General features: G+C 30.0%; 1 long non-coding RNA gene across 1 annotated transcript; it reads left to right on the forward strand.

The window, feature by feature from the left end:
- The first annotated feature begins 10,475 nt into the window (after positions 1-10,475).
- On the forward strand, positions 10,476-14,464 carry LOC111710961 (uncharacterized). Its single transcript, XR_002767159.1, has 3 exons — positions 10,476-10,677; positions 12,542-12,649; positions 14,426-14,464. It is a non-coding gene; the product is annotated as an uncharacterized LOC111710961 (long non-coding RNA).
- Positions 14,465-20,561: the final 6,097 nt, after the last annotated feature.

Below are 20,561 nucleotides of genomic sequence, written 5' to 3' on the forward strand. Positions count from 1 at the left end.
ACCTAACTATGGTTGGTAGCTTATATAGCTCATCAAGCTGAAACATTTTGAAGCATTAGAAGAGGGGCTGAGGGGGGGAGGATTAGATTCAGCAGAATCCAGTTATTTCCGTTCCCTGCTCTGGTACTTGGGATGTTAACATTTTCATTTTTCAGAAAAATGATCGTTTCGTTATGAAAACGACGACAAAAAATCGAAAATGATCGTTTTTAAAAACTATTGTTTTTCAAAATGATAGTTTTTATAAAATTCGTTGTTTCGTTAATTGTTGTTACGACGACCCTTCGTTAACAATCATTAATGATAACCCTTTGTTAACGATCGTTAACGAAGAGAGGAAACGGACCTGAAGGGCATCTGTACTTATCATTGAGTAGTTTGTGAGAAAATATCAAGGACTTTTAACTCCCCCACAACTGTTAAACTTTATGTAAGACGATATTCATTAAAGTTGCATGTAATTTTATTACCAAAACAACTGTTTTGATAAAGTTTGTTGTTTTGTTAACGATTGTTAACAACAACCCTTTGTTGATTGATCTTTGATGACGACCTTTTGTTAATGATTAGTAACATAATTGTCAATAAAATTTGTGTTCAAAAACGATCGTTTTTTCAAAAACGATAGTTTTTTAAAAACAATCGTATACAAAACGGTCGCAAATCGTTTTAATTAAAACGATCGCTTTCAAAAAGGATCTCTATTTATTTTCTAAAAGTTCAAAACGAGTGGGTCATTTTTAAAAACGATCGTTTTTTTTCCGAAAACAAAACAAAAAAGATCTTTAACGATCATTTACAAAAACGATTAACAACCCTATCTGGTACTGGCCTGGCCTGTTGGATCATCAGGCTGCAAACATGCTAAGAGTTCAATAACATTTAGAGCTTGAATTGGGTTAGATTATCAGGCTCCAACATATTCTGGCCTTGGACCAATAAACTGTACTTACTTTAATACTTACAATTATGAATCCTCACTTGCTCACAAAAGTATCATTGATAAATCAATTTTTTATTCGAGTTTTTCTTTGTCATTCTCCTAGAATACCTTTTATCCCCAAATGCGTAAAAAGTTTCTCAAATTTTATTACCAGTTTATATTTTCAATATTGTTATGGATTAAAATCAGATTGGTCAGTGTATTAATAATGATGACAAAATGTATTAACAATTCTAAAGTAAACTAATTTGTTGTTTTGGAACAGGTTGAGAAAATAAAAATATCATCATCATCAAAATTAAAAAATCTTATTTAGTTATTGGTTTCTATGATGTCTCATAGTTATTTAATATTTTCTGTAGATTTCCTTGAATTTCTATTGAAATGACCACATTTGATGAATTTGAAGAAATATTCTAACAAATTTGTAGAGAATAAGAAAATTAATGTAATGGTGAATAAGAAATTATTGATTCTAGCATTGATTTATTGACAAATTTCTATTGAGAAATATGTTCCTAAACATCAAATTAGTTTACTGTTGAATTTTTGTTACATTATTGCGTAGTTATTTAATAATTAACCCATTCCTGACGGGTCGGTCAATTTTGACCAGGTAAGGTTTTTAATTTTTAGTGCCTTTATTTTTAAACCAAATGTCGTCTCGTTTTATTCCAGATCCTTCCTACATATATGCCAAGTTTTGCAAATAGGTGACAGGTCGATAGGTTAAACCGGCTTCACTTGGGGGGTAAATGCAATGTCAACATCTTTAAATTCTGAAACCTCTGGGGACAACAGGTATAAATCAGTGAAAAAATGTTTTTAAAAATTATTTGTTTTTATGAAAAGTGTGCATTTATATGTCAACTTTATGCTAATGTTATGTTCAGTGTAAAAAGTTTATGTTTACTGCTCTTTTTTTTTCTTTTTTCTGCCCGGTCAAAATTTACGGTCTCGGACCAGGTCAATTTTGACCGCCTGGTCGAAATGCCGGTTTTTAGGCACACACTGTGCAGTATACACCCTACCCCAATATAGTATATTTACAAACACACCCTCCTGTATAGTACAATGAAGGTTAGTAGAGATAAGGACCCGGTCAATTTTGTCCTTCTCGGCATCGGTCAAAATTGACCGCCCGGTCAATTTTGTCCGAGCCGAGCCGGACAAAATTGGCCGGCCTCTGTATATCCACAACCCTTTATTGAAAAAAATTGAAACTTTAGATCTACTCTATGGACACTATAATGAGTTCACCCTGTATTTTTCAGCAAGATCAGAAAAAAATTTTTGTCTCGTCACTAATGGGTTAAAAAAAAATTGATTCTCAAAATGGAACCGCCCAAATAGATGGTTTTGAACGTCGACTTTGCGCTTAAACTTAGGCCTTATACATGATTGAAACGTGTTATATGTCTCAAAAAAAGTCTACACAATACTACATTCTCTAGCTATTTACAATTCAGGAGAAGAAAGTTCCAAACCATAATTTCTTTTTTAACGATTTATATTTCTTAATTTAAGTCTAGAAGTAAAGGTTATATTTTTATAACAAAATTTTTTTAACTAAACAGAGTAGATATTGATAGAGATTCCTTGTACTGAGTATAACAAACAAGCTGGGCAAAACTGTACAATTTTAAAAAATTTGGTCCATTGGAATCACATTGTGTAGATTGTAGAAACGGTGGAAAAAAATACAGAACCAAACCCTGAAATTTTTCTGGTTTACAGAATGAAAGCCATCATTTTTCCAGTTTGGGTTGCATTACAATCCTAGTAAACACAGATAATGTTCAGAATTAATGCAGAAGTGTCTTTGACAGTACAGTGTGAGCCTACTGACAAATGACCCTGCTGCCTTATAACTAGGGTTTCCAGTGAAAAAGGATATTAAAAAAATATTTCACCGAAAATTTTGGACTTCTATGCATTTTGTGAAAGAAAAATGCAAAAAATTTAGTTTTATTGTAAAATTTTGTTTTATTCTGTTTTGGGAAAACATACAAACTTTTCGCGAAAAAAGAAATGCGAAAAAAAGCGAGAAAATTTTGCAAATAATATAACAGAGAAATTATTAATTATGATTTAACCCTATTCCCGCTGGGGGGGGGGGTCAATTTGCCCCCCCCCCCAGCGTATCCTGGTTTTCAAGTACCCCAGCAGGGATAGGGTTAATAAAGCTTCTATAAATACTAATAATATAATATAATTCCATAAGTTTTTTTGTGAAAGTATTAGTCGCAGCTACATCACAACTGTTTTTTTGCAAAAAAAATTTCATAGATTTCATAACTATATTAACCAATTTAATTATTTAATCATGTTTAGAATCATATTTCAATTAAGTCAATTTAATTTCTTAGTTTTCTTTAAAGCTGCATACTTTTACATTTCTAAGTTCAAAATGAGTGGTCTTAAGAATATGGTAGCTTTTACCTGTATTTTATCATGTGTAATTTCTTTAGGCATGTTAATCCAGAATATAAGGGAAATCATTTCAAATATTTTAATCTTATTTAAAGATTTACTATTTTCATCTGTGGTTGTTGTAAAAATCAATAAAATAAAGACCAATTTATATTTCGGTTTTTTTCACCATGCTTTAGTACAAGCACAGATCAATATGAAACAATAATCTTAATAACAAAATTCAATTCAAGGGAAAATGTTCTTTGTTGTATGAAAAATAGATTAACTAATTTAATTTTAATATATTTATTGTCTTGAAATAGTTTGACCGAATTTTGTTTTGTTTCATTTAGATGGGGAGTTGTGCATAAGAGACCCCCCACCCCCCTCCCCCTCCTAATGAAAGATAGTATGAAAAAAAATCTAAAAAGGAACTAAATTCTTCATTGGAGCTAATTTTATTGTTAATACAACCCTTTATCAGCATCTCAGGGAGTTTCAATATAAATTCACATTCCTACATAATTTCCTCGCCTCCTGCATGCAAGATGACCCCCCCCCAGAAGCCTCTTGTGTACAGAATTTGTTAGATTTTTTGTTTGCTCTTGTCTAACACTGGGTGCAGATATCTCTACAGCAGTTCTCTGTAAGCCATAATACTTACCAGAAGAATAAACTTTCTTCTTCCAATTAGCCTACATGTTCTTTACTGTATTTTAGTTGGAGAATTTAGTCTTTTTTGCCCTTTTTCCCTCACTGATTCCTTGATTGGCAAGCCAACCCACGGTCTCCCTATATACACATATTCAAAACCTGACAGAAAACATTTATTGAAAAAAAAATACATTTTAACATGAAAAAAGGATCATCAAAAACCTACCTGGTTGAAACAATTGACGACACCCCCGGACAACAATTTACAGGTAAATAAATTTAGATTTTTTAACCTTTACTATTTTTCTGAAGTGACCTAATGATCCAAACATTTAAATAGTGTCTAAGACTAATACCAATGAATAGCTAATAGGCTATGTAGTTTAGTCTGAAATTATTAAAATAAGTGAACAGTTAATTCACTCGGCTCTGCCTTAGCCTTGTTTGCTGAGGATGCCAAAGAATTGGCCTAACCCCTTGAAACTAAAAAACTCTTTTGATTCTATAGAAGTAGCCAAGCCAGCAGCCAATCCAGGATACAACCCAGCAGCCAATCCAGGAGCCAAGCCAGAAGGAGGTGATCATTAATCTGTATTAAATGATAAGACATAAATGGAGGCGCCACTAGAGATGGGCTTGTTGTTTTTTTTCACCTTAATTGTCATTGAATCCATTGGGGTATAGATTCATATTGTTTAAACTTTTTTGAATCCTAAACAAAACTAAAAGATATAATATTGTTAAAATAGTTTTTTCTTCTGAACTAATGAAGGTTTTAAATGAACTTAAGAAAGAACAATTGTATTTTTAAGAACGAATTTTTTTTTTCAAAGGGGCTAAAAAGCGATCATATTTTTACTGAAAAAAATATTTGTTTTAACAATCTTGTGAGTTAACTTAAATAAAAGATCGTCTTGAAACAAAATGGGTTGTATAGGAACAATAAACGATTAAATTGAAAATGCCAAAGGCACCAATTCTACTTGTAAAAATAAGTTTTTAATCTAACAGGATTCAAGAAAAAATATTGCATACTAAAAAAAAAATTTCTGAAGGAATTACCATGGATTGATTTATTTTAAGTATTCAACATTTTTACTATTTTAATTAATTTTAATTGTAAATACTACAGCAATATCTTTTACAATTGTTTTACTATGAATATTTACTAAACCATAATTCATATTTTCATTTTCTATTTTAGCTGACTATGCTGCTATTCCTCCCTTTATACGGTTTGGAAAATAGTTTTTATTTTTAGCACAAATGTAGTAATTATTCTGTTACAAATATAAATTCAAACTGATTTTTACTTCTTGAATTCCTTTTAGTTAAGTAAAGGTCAGCTGATTTTATAATCGTCATATTATTAATGGTAGATTGACTTTAATTTCTGAAGCCATAACTTTTTTAAAGATTTTTTAGCACTTACTAACATAGTTAAAAAGATAGTTTGGTTTGGCTATCATCATTAGAAGATTTCAGGACATATTGACTATTGTTCCAACCCAGAATCTAGAAAATAGATCAGCCATTTGTGTGTCCAATCAGAGCACGGTGTTTAGATCACATGATCACACACTATAGTAGAAAGCAGAGAAGAAAGCAATTTATAGACAATTCAGTCTAGCAGACGGATGCTGATCAGATTGAGATAGAATTTGATCAAAATATTTTATATCTATTTAAAACAAGACAATTTAATCTTTATCATAAAGGTGACTAAACGTTTAATGATATCAGTGAGTTGAATCTACATTTGAATAAAAAAGTGGAAAACCATGAAATTAATCGACTAAAGAGCTGTAAGTCCTAATTCAACGAGAAATATGCACAATGCATTAGGAGGGAATACTCAACGTCAGAAATAGGTAAAATTTACAATAAAATTTTTTTAATGTATTTACTAGTTAGTTTGAAAAATTTTGAATTTCATCTCTTTTAATGTCTAATAAACGAAGCGAACAAAAAATTTAGAATTTTTTTCCAACACATTGATAATTCCGTTTTCCTTTATTCACAATGTATGTGTATTTTTACTTAACATTAAGAATCTAAATTGATGGTTTAAAAATATACATAATTTCATGTGGTTGAGATATCAATCAGGAAATACTTTTCCCTTTGTTACAGTGATGCTCTATATTTAGGACTGCTGCTACATCCAATGCTACTCCCTCTAAGAATGAAGCTTCCCATAGTTCTGTTCATCTAGTATATACTGATCTCCTTCTATTAATAATCCATCTTGGAGTGCTGCTCCCTCTAATGCTGGTCCTTCCAAAGTTGTTTCATCAATGACTGCTACTCCTCCCCCCAATGCTGCTCAATGTTAGAGATGGTGAAGTGTCAATAAAGAGAAAAATGATTTTCCTGTTATGTTATTTAATGCATTGAAAGGTGTTTGATAAAAAATATTCTTGTACTTATAATAAAGTCTTTTATGGTGATTGGTGGAGAGAGAAAATTAAATTAAATCAGTGGATTTGAAGAAGATATCATTGAGTAACTCTTCCTTTTTTTGAGAAAAAAAACATTATGTTGAAAAGTAGATTACAAAATTTAAAGATGTAAAAATAAAAGTTTGATTTTGTTGGAAAAAGTTATCAAAAATGTATTTTTATTTGAGAAAGGATAAATAGTTTTTATTATAACATTTTTAATTTACAAAATAGAAGCGCCAAACATTTTTGTATTTTGTACAAAGATCATGTTAGGATCAAGAAACTTAAGTTTAAAACTAGAAAACCCTTCCATTTAACCATGGTTGAAGTTTAAGGAAGCCCTGTATATTAAATGCCATTAACTGTTTGTCACAGTGACTTACCTGGAATGGGTTTCAACCATAGAAAAGTTCTCCCAACTCTTCTGTTATTTCCTATCATCCTTTGTGTTAACCGACTAAATTTCGTTTTATTATTACAATGAGTGCCTAGTGGATAGTTAATGTCAATAAATTAGGGGGATCGCCGTAAAAAGATTTTAATCTAAATTGCTGTTCTAGCCTTCAGATACAAGGTCCTTTTTCTAAAGATTTTCACAATAAAATTTGAAATCTTATTTTGTCTTTTAGTTTTAAAAAACATCAATTCTATCATCAAAATTGTACAACTTTTTCTATTCTGTTGTAAATGTAAAGTAAAATTATAATTATAATTTCTCAAAAAATCTTTGAAAAGAAGACTGAGCACATTTTAAGTAAACTCAAATAAATTAAATTATTCTTTTTTGTTTATATTTCCAGAAACTTGCTCAATGGAGGAGGTGTTATATTCAAAGAAATTAAGAAATTCCGTGGTCAAAGCACACCAATTTCAAATTGTATAGATGGAGAAGTTGGGGCCCAGAATATTGCAGATCACTTTCCAGAAATCCATGAAAATCTGTACTCCCAGCATACTTTAGGAGAACATTTTGATAAAGTGCAGCAAAATATACAAGAAAGAGTTCATCATGGAATACAGAATTATATAAGTCAGTCAAAGATGCACTTAATAAAATGAAAGCAATAAAAAGGGATGCATTATTTGACTTCAGCTCAGACTGCTTGATGAATGCATCTAGCAAGTTAATAGATCATGTGAACACTCTATTTAAATGGTTTTTGGCTACAAGCAAAATTCCTGCTTTTTTACTACTGTGCACATTAGTGCCCATAGTGAAGGACAACTTAGATGACATTGCTATCAGTGACATTTACAGGGCAATTGCCATCGAAAGCTTGATTCTAAAATGGTTTGACTGGTTGATATTAATTCTAAAATCTGAAAAGCTGACCAAAGATGAACTTCAGTTTGGTTTTCAGAAGCTAGCCAGTACTACAATGTGCAGCTGGGGGTCAACTCTGTAATGGATTATTACAACAGAGCTGGTAGAGCAGTTTATGCTTGTGCAATGGATCTGAGTAAGGCATTTGATCTTGTGTCATGGGAAGTGCTCTTCACAGAGTTATTGGAGAGGGGTGTTTCATCTCTAGCATTAAGGTGTTTAATGTTCATTTACTCAAATCAAAAATGTAATGTTAGATGGGGTAATGCGTTCTCAAATACCTTCAATGTACAAAATGGAGTCAGACAAGGAGCAGTTTCTTCCCCTGTGCTATTCTGTATATACATTGACAAAGTTATTATGCTGTTCAACGACTGGATGCCAAATCTAGGGTGTTTATATGGGCATCTGGGTATATGCAGATGATATTATTCTGCTGTCTCCTAGCAGAACAGGTCTTCAGGAAATGGTGAAAATTTGTGAAAATTTTGCCAAAGCTACTAAACTGAAATTTTGTTCAAATATTTGAATCAAAAAATGTAAAAATAAATGACTTATTTTTTCTAAAGAAAGGGTTAATTATGATGAAATAACCCCAATTTTATTGAATTGGGCTTTACCATTTGTCAACGACTTAGCACATTTAGGAAATTTTCTGCAAAGTGATAATTCAATGACCATAGATTGCAATAAAAAACGAGCTATTTTCATTTCAAAAATATATTCCCTTAACCAAGAATTTTATTTTAACAGTCCTGAAGTTATTTTGAAACTGTATAATATTTATTGCTGTAGTTTTTATGGATCTAGTATTTGGACTTGAGTTCCCAATGTGTTTCAAAATTGTATACAGCATTGAATACTGCAATTAGAATTCTTTTTAATGTACCTAGAGATACACATAGGTACTTGATTGAAAGTATTTCACAATGTCTACAATTAAAAAGTTAAAAACTATTTTAGCTAGTAGATGTGTGTATTTCTATGAGACTATTGAAGCAAGTTCTAAGCTTTGCATTTGATTTCTTTCTGTTTTATGTAAAAATGACCTTAACACAGTTCTTGGCATTTATTTTCTATTGCAAATTATTGTTCTGTAAATCCTTTGGATCTTAGTAAAATGTAAGTTAACCCAGGATGTGCTGGGGGGGTCAATTTGACCCCACCTCTAAATCCCATGTTTTATGTCCAAATATGACAAATGATACATCAATAGAAAGCCCTTGTGCTCTACTTTTAGAATCTGCAAAAAAAATTTGCAAATTTGCAAAAATTGATTTTTTTATCGCAAAATCCAGTTATACAGTAAAAATGTTTGAAAAAAAAATTTGTCCAAAAAATAAAGAGTTACAAAATTTTTGAAAAGCTATTGACCATCCCATTTCAAATATGCAAAAAATTTTGCAAAATTTTAAATAACCTGATTTTTAATCAAGAAAAACTAAAAATGTGCAAATTTCCTTTGACAGGTTGTTTCCCAAAAATTTCCATTTTTCTTTTGCAAAACTTGTGCAATTCGTTTCCTTTTGTCAAGGCTTTCCAAAAAGCTAAATTTTATCAAAATCTGAAAAGTGGAAGTGGGTCAAAACAAAGATTTAGTTTGTTACATGAAAAAGCAGTCATTCAGGCAGTGTGCCTGAGGACTCAGGCAGTTAGTATTAAAGCCCGGTTTTAAGCCTAAAGGGAGGGCTTTGGGTATGTAGGAAAAGTCAGAAAATTTCAACAGCCTCAGACCAATACTATTTGAGTTATTTAAAAAAAAACTACAGGGGGGGTTAAATTGACCCCCCCCCCCAGCAGGAATAGGGTTTAGAAACAAAATGAAATATTTTAATGTCCCAATGGACCATGCACGGAAAGTTCCGGTTTTACAAGAACTTTTAAATATGTTATATAATGAGTAATGATCAATGTCGTCTATTTTTGCATAATTTTGCACATTTTTCTCTTTTCTTTTGGAAACCTGTATTTTCAAAAATTTATTTAAACAAATTTAAACTACACCATTTATTAATGTATTTATATCTTTGTGTGTGAATCTTTATATATATATAATACATTTATAAAATCCTAGAGTTATTCGTTGTTGTTTAATTAATCCCCCCCCCCCTAATTTTGTACATATGTAATCAACTCTGAAATATAGGTATAGCTAACTATCTATCTTCCTGTGCTACCATGATTAATGCTGTAATTCTATTTGGATTTGTATTTCTATTTATTTTATTTCTATTTCTATTTTTGTAACCTGGCTGGTCATACCAGCCTGGTATAACCATGGTTTTATAAATGAAGATAGTTCAATACAGACTCTTGTTATGTAAAGCCTTGGTGAGTTAAGATAGACAAAGAATTAGAGTTTGAGGCGGTTTTGCCATATTGGTTAAGTGAAGAGAAACGGGCTAGATTAGTACACATAAAATAGATTTCAAAGTTAGGTTAGGACAATTTCTGGGCCAAGGGCTGCGGCTAGGCCAAAATCAACAGTGGGGTGTGGGGGTTAGAAAATCATTCTAATCTTTTTTTACTTATTTATTCCTAAATTTCATACCAAGTAAATTTAGGTTTTAGGTTTTTATATAATGTATAAGTTTTTTCTTTATTTTATAAATTGTAATTTTTTAGAGTTTAAAAGTTTGATGCATATCTAAAAATAAGCATATTTTCGAAAATTTAATACCAAGTAATTTTTCTAAGTTTTTGGGTTTTTATTTTACGTTTTTTTTCGTTTTTCTGTACTGAACTGCACTGCTGTATTTTAGATATGTGACCAAGATGAGGTAGAGGTTCTTGAGTGTGAACAGAGGGTGAATATCCGCCATCTTCTACAAACACTCGCTACAGCTCAGTTGTACTGTATGGCGCTCTCACATCTTTACAAGGATAATTTTAACTACGTACAGTTATTCTCATTATTATCATTATTATCATTATTATCATAATTATCATTATTATCATTATTATCATTATTATCATTATTATCATTATTATCATTATTATCATTATCATAATTATCATCATCATCATTATCATCATTAACATTGTTATCATCATTATCATCCTTATCATCATTATCATCATTATCTTGTCATGATGATAATGATGATAATAATGATAATAGTGAAAACAATAATGATAAAGTAATTTTTTTTTACGTTTAGCATTTGAAACTTTGAAAGGAATTGAGTCTTTCTAAAAAAACTCTGATTTGCTAATACCTATATTTTTTCCACCTGATGGTGTAAACCTTTAATATTTCAAACTCTACGGCATTGGATTACAAAGATATAGAGATTAGAAAATTGTAGTTTGTGACAAAGACTCAATTCCTTTGTGTTTTAAGTTTGTTAATACTTTTTTCTTTGGGGGGCGGGGGGAAAATATTGAAAATGAAAATTTTGCCTTATATGTTCAAAAGTGCAAAGTTTTCCATCCCTTTGCCATTACTTATGATGATGCTGTTAAAGCCAAATACTCTGTTGGAGGTATAATATTCCTATAGACTGTATTTTAAAGGGACTGTAAACGGTATTTTAAAGGGACTGTAAACGGTATTTTAAAGGGACTGTACACAGTTTTTTAAAGGGACTGTACACGGTATTTCAAAGATACTGTACACGGTATTTTAAAGGAACTGTATACAGTATTTTAAAGGGACTGTATACGGTATTTTAAAGGGACTGTACACAGCATTTTAAGCGGACTGTACACGGTATTTTAAAGGGACTGTACACTATATTTTAAAGTAACTGTAGACTATATTTTAAAGTAAATGTAGACTGTATTTAAAGTAACTGTAGACTATATTTAAAGTGACTGTAGACTATATATAAAGTGACTGTAGACTGTATTTAAAGTAACAGTAGACTGTATTTAAAGTGACTGTAGACTATATTTAAAGTGACTGTAGACTGTATTTAAAGTGACAGTAGACTGTATTTAAAGTGACTGTAGACTGTATTTAAAGTAACTGTAGACTATATTTAAAGTGACTGTAGACTGTATTTCAAGTGACTGTAGACTGTATTTAAAATAACTGTAGACTATATTTAAAGTGACTGTAGACTATATATAAAGTGACTGTAGACTGTATTTAAAGTGACAGTAGACTGTATTTAAAGTGACTGTAGACTTTATTTTAAAGTGACTGTATTTTAAATTGACTGTAGACTATATTTAAAGTGACTGTAGACTGTATTTTAAAGTGACTGTAGACTATATTTAAAGTGACTGTAGACTGTATTTAAAGTGACTGTAGACTATATTTAAGGTGACTGTAGACTATATTTAAAGTGACTGTAGACTATATTTAAAGTGACTGCACACCCTCAAAAGCTTTTTCTGAGTCATAAAGAAGGAATTAGTTATCTATATTTTTCTCTTTGACAATTAATATTATTTCAAAATTTTACCTTTGTCTATGCTAGAAATATGACTATTTTTTCACATTCATTCTTTCCCTTTTTTAAACATTAGTTACTTGAAATCATTATTTTCAAATAAGCCAAAAAATTGTATGAAGTAAAAGAAAAAGAGTTTTTTTTTGCGTAAAATGAAATCACTTTTTATTCTAAGGAAAATGTAAATTTTTTTTGGTGAAACTTAACAATAATAATAATTATAATAATTATGATAACACTAATAATAATAATAATAATAATTATGAAAATAACAATAAAGTACATGAAACAAATTGGCACTGAAATTGAATTTTTTCTCAAAATTAAATTTAACTATTAAATATTATTATTATTCCTCTAGGCAGAGAATGGAGAGCTTAAAGAATATGATTATGAATATTATGATGAAGCTAAACCTGATCATCCTACACATAGGTTCATTGATCCTCATGCTCCTTCACATAGACAGGTTCGTTAATCCTACACATAGGTTCGTTGATCCTCATGCTCCTTCGCATAGACAGGTTCGTTAATCCTACACATAGGTTCGTTAATCCTCGTGCTCCTTCATATAGACAGGTTCGTTAATCCTACACTTAGGTTCGTTAATCCTCATGCTCCTTCACATAGACAGGTTCGTTAATCCTACACCTAACCTAACCTAAGAGTTCAATAACCTTTAGAGGTTGGCTTGGGAGATTATCAGGTTCCAACATATTCTGGCTTTGGAGCAATAAACTGTACTTTATTATTTACAATTGTGAATCCTCACTGGTTCACAATAGTGGCATTAATAAATTGATTTATAATTAATTAGTACATGAGTATTAATATTTTAGAATTAAGGGTAATAAGTGTAAAAACAATCGACTCAAATGGAGTGACCAGCAATGTATGGTAGTTGAACTAAGAATGTAGTATTGTAAAGAAATTTTTTAAGATTCAATTGAGACATAATGTTTTTAACGTGCATATTTGTTCAGCAAGAGTGCAAATTCAATCTTTATGGATAGTCCATGTAAGAGGAATGATTTTGAGAATCGGTTGTTTAAAAATTATTTAAGAGTGTCAACAAAAAATGTAATAAAAATTGTAAAGTAAACAAATTTGTTGTTTTGGAACAGGTTGAGAAAATATAAATAAACTTTTATCATCGAAATTAAATAATCTTATTTAGTTATTGGTTTTTATGATGTCTCATAGTTCTTAAATATTTTCTGTAGATTTCCTTGAATTTCTATTGAAAAGACCACATTTGATGAATTTGAAGAAATATGCTAACAAATATGTAAAGAATAAGAAATTTAATATATTGATTAAAAAGAAATAATTGATTCTAACATTGATTTATCAACAAATTTCTATTCAGAAATAAGTTCCTTAACATTTAGTTTAAGAAAGTTCCAAACCCTGATTTTGTCCAGACCTGACACTGAGATGTACTAAATATAACATACATGCTGGACAAAACTATACAATTTTAGAATAATTGGGTCGTTTGTGTACCTTTTTTAAAAACAAGTTATTTTCCAGTGCTTCCTTTGCATCTTTATTTTTGTTTATATTTTAGGGGAAATATCTATCTATATCAGATCATTTAGTATTTAGCAATTGAAAACAAACCCTGCAGTATATGTACTGTTATGAACCCCACTTTCTATTTAAATCGAGGTTTCATGAGAGGAGCTGTCTGAGTGTCTATCTTTGTCTATGACTAAACCCCTACAAGTAAAAATAAATTAAAATTGTTAATGGTTATTAATTTAATTTTAGAAAATGTTAGATTTTTGAAGCAAATGAAAAGTTTGGACTCAAAACATGAATTGAAATATTTCACAATTTCACAGATTTTAATCAATGATGCTTTTCAAGCATTTAGTACTTCTACTAATGATGGATGGTAACTATATAAGAGATTTTCACGTAGTAAAAAGTTTTTGCAAAATTTTTTGACGCTGCAGTTCTAATTTTAGCAATGAAGTTTTTTTGCGCAGATTTTTTTGGTGTTAAAGTTTTTTCTTGTTGAAAGTATGTTTAACAGAATATGAATTCTTGTTTGCTGTTGTTGTTTTATTATTATTCTGAGAATTTAAATGAGTATTTTTAAATGTTTCAAGCTTAAAAAGAGAAAATTAGAAGAAAAAACACATAAACATCTCGGGTTTCCTTCTATGTCTACTTCAATGCCTCCTTTAGTATCACATTATGTAGAACAGTGGATAAAATAATAGTCCTTTACATGCAGGATCTGAATCATTAGAACTATGGTTTCCAGCGAAAAAGGTAAAAAAGGTAAATAAAAAAAATTTAGCTGAAAATTTTGCATTTCTTTGCACTTCCTTCGTTCAAGAAAATGCGAAAATTTTCGCTTTTTTCGCAAAATTTCGCAGAAAAAGGGCGAAAATTTTTCAAAAATAAAACTACAGAGAAATTATTAATTATGATATTAAAAAAACTTCCAATGCTGAGCTTTCAGAACAGAGAATTTCATAAGCTTTTTGCACAATTAAATATCACAGTAACGTCACAAATTTTTTTTGCAGGATTTTTTATCGCACTTAATTACTTTTGCAAAAAAACGAAATTTGTTTGCATTTTTTTGTTAAAGTTTTTGAACTTTTTCTTCCTTTAATAGGAATCTTAAGCAGCATACATCATGAAGTATATCATGTACAGGGCATGAAAACTTCCTTAAAAAAAAAAAATTCATCCCGTGAGAAACCTCAACGGCCTTTTAAAATAGAAAAACTTTACAAAGAAGTTTACTTTTGACAGCCGGAAGTACAGTGTGGAAACTTTTCTGGTCTATTGAATAAAAACCAGAATTTGTCTTGCTTAGAAATTATTATGGTTTACGAAATGGAAACCCAATATTTTCTGGGTTGCTAAAACCAGAAAAAATCCGGTTTCCATTTCATCCAGAACTCCAAATTACGAAAAATTCCCGATCATTTCATTTTTGAAAAGGAATTTTCTTCCGGAAACGGAACCCCAACTACTTCTATACAGAAGGAGAAGGTCAAATACTTGTTTAATACTTATTTCTCAATAGCACTTTATATGATTTAACAATAATATATTTCAATCTAACATGTGGATGTTCAATTAACCCTCCTATTGAACCTTGCAGTACACATATAGATTTAATGATTATAAAAACCAATTTAATTCTTTAATCATATTAATAAATCTTTTAGCTTCATGTTTCAAATAAATCAATTTAATTTCTCAGTTTTCTTTAAATCTGTATACTTTTACATGTCTCAGTTCAAAATGAGCGGTCTTAAGAATATGCTAGCTTTTATCTGCATTTTATCATATGTAATTTCTTTAGGCATGTTAATCCAAAATAGAAGAGAAATCCTTTACAATAATTTGATCTTATTCCAAGATTTTTGTATAAAACATTTTATTTACTAATTAAATTTGAATATATTAATTGTCTTGAAATATTTCAGCCAAATTTTGTTTTACTTTGTGAGAGACCCCACAGTCCCCCAACTCCTCGTAATATAAGATTTTATGAAAAGTAAGTCTCAACAGATAAAAACTCTTCATTAGCGCTATTTTTATTCTTCAAACAACCCTTTATCAACATTTCAGGGAGTTTCTCTATAAAATCACATTCCTACAAAGCTTCCTGACCTCCTTTAGAAAACCTCCAGCAGCCTCTTGTTCCTGGAATTTGATAGATTTTTTATTTGCTCTGGCCTTAACACCTTTTTGAAATTGTTTTTTTTCCTTACTAAATCCTTTATTAGCAAGCCAAGACACAGTCTCCCTAAATGCAGGCAAAGGGACATTGTCTTGTTGGAATACAAGCTTTTTTTAATTCCAAATTGTACAATTTTACACTTTGTTTGTACTGTGTACAATTCGAGTATACAAAAATTTGTAAACATATTTAAAAACCTCATGGAAAACACAAAAAAAAATATTTTTAAAATAATAGTTTTTGAGTAGAAATTTATCAAAACATACTTGCATAATAACTTAAAAGGCAGTTTAACCTGATAAAATGAAGAATGTATTACAATAAATATAAATATGAAAAATATAAACCAGTATATTCTATGAATAAGGGAATTTTAAAACTACAGAATGTGTGAATTTTAAGTTTTAGTTAAGTTTCTGTAATATAATGAATTATTATTATTATTATTATTATATTAACTTTCTCACTAATATTATTACTACATATATCTATACATTTTAACATGAAAAAAAGGATCATCAAAAACTTACCTGGTTGAAACAATAGACGACGCCCCTGGACAAGATTTTACAGGTAAAAAATTTTAGATTTTTTAGCCTTTACTATTTTTCTAAAAAACCCAATGATCCAAGCATTTAAATAGTGTCTATACAAAGGTATCATATCTTTGTGCCGGAATTCTTAAAGGTATATTGGCTTTTTCATTGGCTACAGCTATCTTTGACTAACAAGGTTAATACCAATGAATAGCTAATGGTTAGCTAGTTTAGTCTGAAATTATCCAAATAAGTGAACAGACGAGTCTCTTAAGGAAATTTCCCTATTTTATGAGAAAAACTTCCTTAACTGCACTTGGCTCTGCCTTAGCCTTTTCTTGCTTAGGATACCAAAGAATTGTCCTAACCCCAAAATTGTAATGGGGTTTGCTTTGCAGATGTTTCTCAGATGTTTTACAGTGAAAAATTTTGTTAACAATACTGCACCATTAGCTGAACTACCATGTATATGCAGTCGACAGTCACTTTCTTCTAACTAATGAACCTTTATGATGTTTTAGATGTAGCCAAGCCATCAGCCAAGCCAGCAGCCAATCCAGGAGCCAAGGGAGTAGGAGGTGATCATTAATCTGTATTATATTTTAAGACAGAAATGGATGTGCCACTAGAGATGGGCTCATTGGTTTTTTTTCACTTTGAATGATATTGAATCCCTTTGGGTTTAAATTCATATTGATTAAATTTTTTTGAATCCTTCAAAGAAATTAAAAAAAAAAAACTAAAAAAAAGATTTAAAATTGTTAACAATAGTTTATTTTTTCTGAACTAATGAAGGTTTTAAAGGAACTTTAAAAAAGAATTACCATGGATTGATTTATTGAAAGTAATCAACATTATTACCTTATTTTAGATAATTTTAATTTTAAATAAAAATATCTTTATTCTACAACAATATCTTCTATAATTTTTTTACTATGAATATTTACTAAACCATACTTTATATTTTATAATTTTGATTTTCTATTTTAGTTGACTATGCTGGAAATCCTGGCTTCATGCGATTTGGAAAATAGTTTTTATTTTTACTAAAATGTAGTGCTTATTCAGTTACAAATATAAATTCAAACTGATTTTTAATTCTTGAATTGCTGTTAGTAAAGTAAATGTCAGCTGATTTTATAATTGTCAGGCTAATTAATTTAATTAGTTAATTTCTGAAGCCAAAACTTAAGAAATTTTTTTAACTTGTTTAAATTTCTACCATAGTTAAAAAAGATGGTTTGGTTTGGCTATCATCATAAGAAAATTTTAGGTTATATTGACTATTGTTCCACCCCAAAGTCTAGAAAACAGCTCAGCCATTTGTGTGTCCAATCAGGTGTTTATATCACATGATCACACATTTTAGTAGAAAGCAGAGAAGAAAGCAATTTATAGACAATTCAGTCCAGCAGACGTATCCAGCTGATCAGATTGATATAGAATTTAATAAAACATCTTATATTTATTTAAAACAAGACAATATACTCTTCATCATAAAGGAGACTAAACATTTAATGATTCCAGTCAGTTGAATCTACATTTGTATAAAAAAGTGGAAAACAATGAAATTCCCAGCTAGATAAAATTGCCCTAAAAGAGCGCAATTTAAACGTCACTTTTTGCATTTTTACGTAAATTTTGCTTAGAGATTTTGGCTCTTTTTACGTCATGAAAGATGTAAAATCGCACACTTAGCTACACAAATTCTTTGGTTTTAGTAGACGTAAAATTTACATAATATTATCATACAAATTTACGCTGAAAATGCACATTTTTATTTTCTCAATTACCAAAAAATTTGCAAAACCTACGCAAATTTGATGCATGCAGATAGGCCATCCATTCCTGAGTAGGTATGGTAGTACTCTCTCTGAACTAGTTCCATTCATCAGAGAATACAGTTCAACATAGAGATAAATGTGTCTAGCTTTATAATTTTCAGGGAGTTATAAAACTTATATAAAACTTTCTGAGAAAATTCAGTGATTTTTCCTAATAAAAATGGTTTATTTAAAAAAATTAAAATGATTTTAAACCCAAATCTTGACTTCTAAATGATATACTTTTAGAAAAAAAATTTAATCTGAACCTTTTTACTTTTTTTTAATTTTATGTGAAACAAACAGAGACATCTAGTGGTGAAATTTGGTACTAAAAACCAGTGTGCTATGTAGTGCTATAAATTCTCTGCCGATTTCCCCCCCCCCCTTCCCACTTTTATCTACAAATCACACGGCTTTCTATTTAATATTGCTGCAATCTGCACAGTGCACAAACACCTGGGCCACTCAATTCTTCATTATTTAAAACACTCAAAACATAGGCGTAAAAAGAGCGCAATTTTAACACAATTTTGATCCTAACAAGACAACTTAAATTCTTTTGAAAAGTTTATTTTTCAATTTTTTTTTTGAAAAATGCAATATATGCTGTATTAGAAATTTTAGATATTTCACAAATAATTTAGATTTAGAGTTTTATACAATTACGCAAATTGAGCGTATTTTATGCAATTTGTATACCTGAAGTAAATGCTACACATCTCCACAAATTCATGATATTTTTACTTAAAGCTGGGTTATAAAATATTTTCCTTAGAAAAATTAGATATTTACACTAATTTGAAATCTAGACTTACGCAAATTTGCGTTTTAATTGCGTAATTGGAGCCAAAATAATATGCGTTTACATTGCTTACAAAATTTGGATAGCTGGGTTAATCGACATAAGAGCTGTAAGTCCTGCATAAATGAGAAAAATGCACAATGCATTAGCAGGGAATACTCAACGTCAGAAATAGGTAAAATTAACAATAAAATTTTCTTTATGTATTTATTAGTTAGTTTGAAATTAGATTAATTATGATATGTGTTGGGGGAGAGGAAGGGGGGGGGAAGGGCAAAAAAGTTTGAATTTTAATTCTTTTATGCCTAATAAACAAAAATTTAGAATATTTTTTTTCCAACACATCAATAATCCTGTCTTTCTTTCTTCACAATGCATGCATATTTCTTACTTAACATTTAGAATCTAAATTTATAGTTAAAAAATATAAATTATTTCAGGTGGTTGAGATCTAAATCTGGAAATACTTTTCCCTTTGTTACAGTGATGCTCCATATTTAGGACTGCTGCTACATCCAGTGCTACTCCCTCTAAGAATAAAGCTCCCCGTAGTTCTGCTTCATCTAGTGTGTACTGATCACCTTCTTGTAAAGATCCATCTTGCTCCCTCTAATGCTGTTCCTTCCAGGGTTATTTCATCAAGGACTGCTACTCCCCCTCCTCCCCCAGCTTCCTCATGTTGCTCAATGTTAGAGATGGTGAAGTGTAAAAATAGAGAAAAATGATTTTCCTGTCATGAATAAATGTTTTTGAATGCGTTAAAAGATGTTTAATAAAAAATATTCTAGTGATTTTTAAAAAAGTATTTTATAGTGATTAATGGAGAGAGAAAATTAAATTTAAACAGTGGTTTTGAAGAAGATATCATTGAGTAACTCTTCCTTTTTTTAGAAAAAAAATATAATGTTGAAAAGTAGAGTACAAAATTTAACCCTATCCCTGCTGGGGTCCTTGAAAACCAGGATACGCTGGGGGGGGGTCAATTTGACCCCCCCCCCTCTAAATCCCATGTTTTATGTCCAAATATGACAAATGATACATCATTAGAAAGCTCTTGTGCTCTACTTTTAGAATCTGCAAAAAAATTTGCAAATTTGCAAAAATAGGAATAGGGTTAAGGATATAAAAATAAAAGTTTGATTGAGTTGGAAAAAATTATGAAAAATATATAGGCAAACATTTTTATTTGAGAAATGAAAAATAGTTTTTTATAATAAATTAAAAATTTTACAAAATTAAATTACCCTTTTTTATTATATTGACTTTTTTAATTTTAAACACTTCATTTTTTTCTAAGAAATGCAATAATTTTGATGAGAAGCGCCAATCATTTGTATAGTTGTGTACGAAGATCATGTTGAGATCAAAAAACTTAAGTTTAAAACTAAAAAGTGCTTCCATTTAACCATGGCTAAAGTTTAAGGAGTTTAAGCCCTGTATATTAAACATGATTAACTGTGATTTGAGTCTCACAGTGACTTACCTGGAATGGGTTTTAACCA

The sequence above is a fragment of the Eurytemora carolleeae genome, unplaced genomic scaffold, assembly GCF_000591075.1.
Source record: "Eurytemora carolleeae unplaced genomic scaffold, Eaff_2.0 scaffold1093, whole genome shotgun sequence".
Lineage (NCBI taxonomy): Eukaryota > Metazoa > Arthropoda > Copepoda > Calanoida > Temoridae > Eurytemora > Eurytemora carolleeae.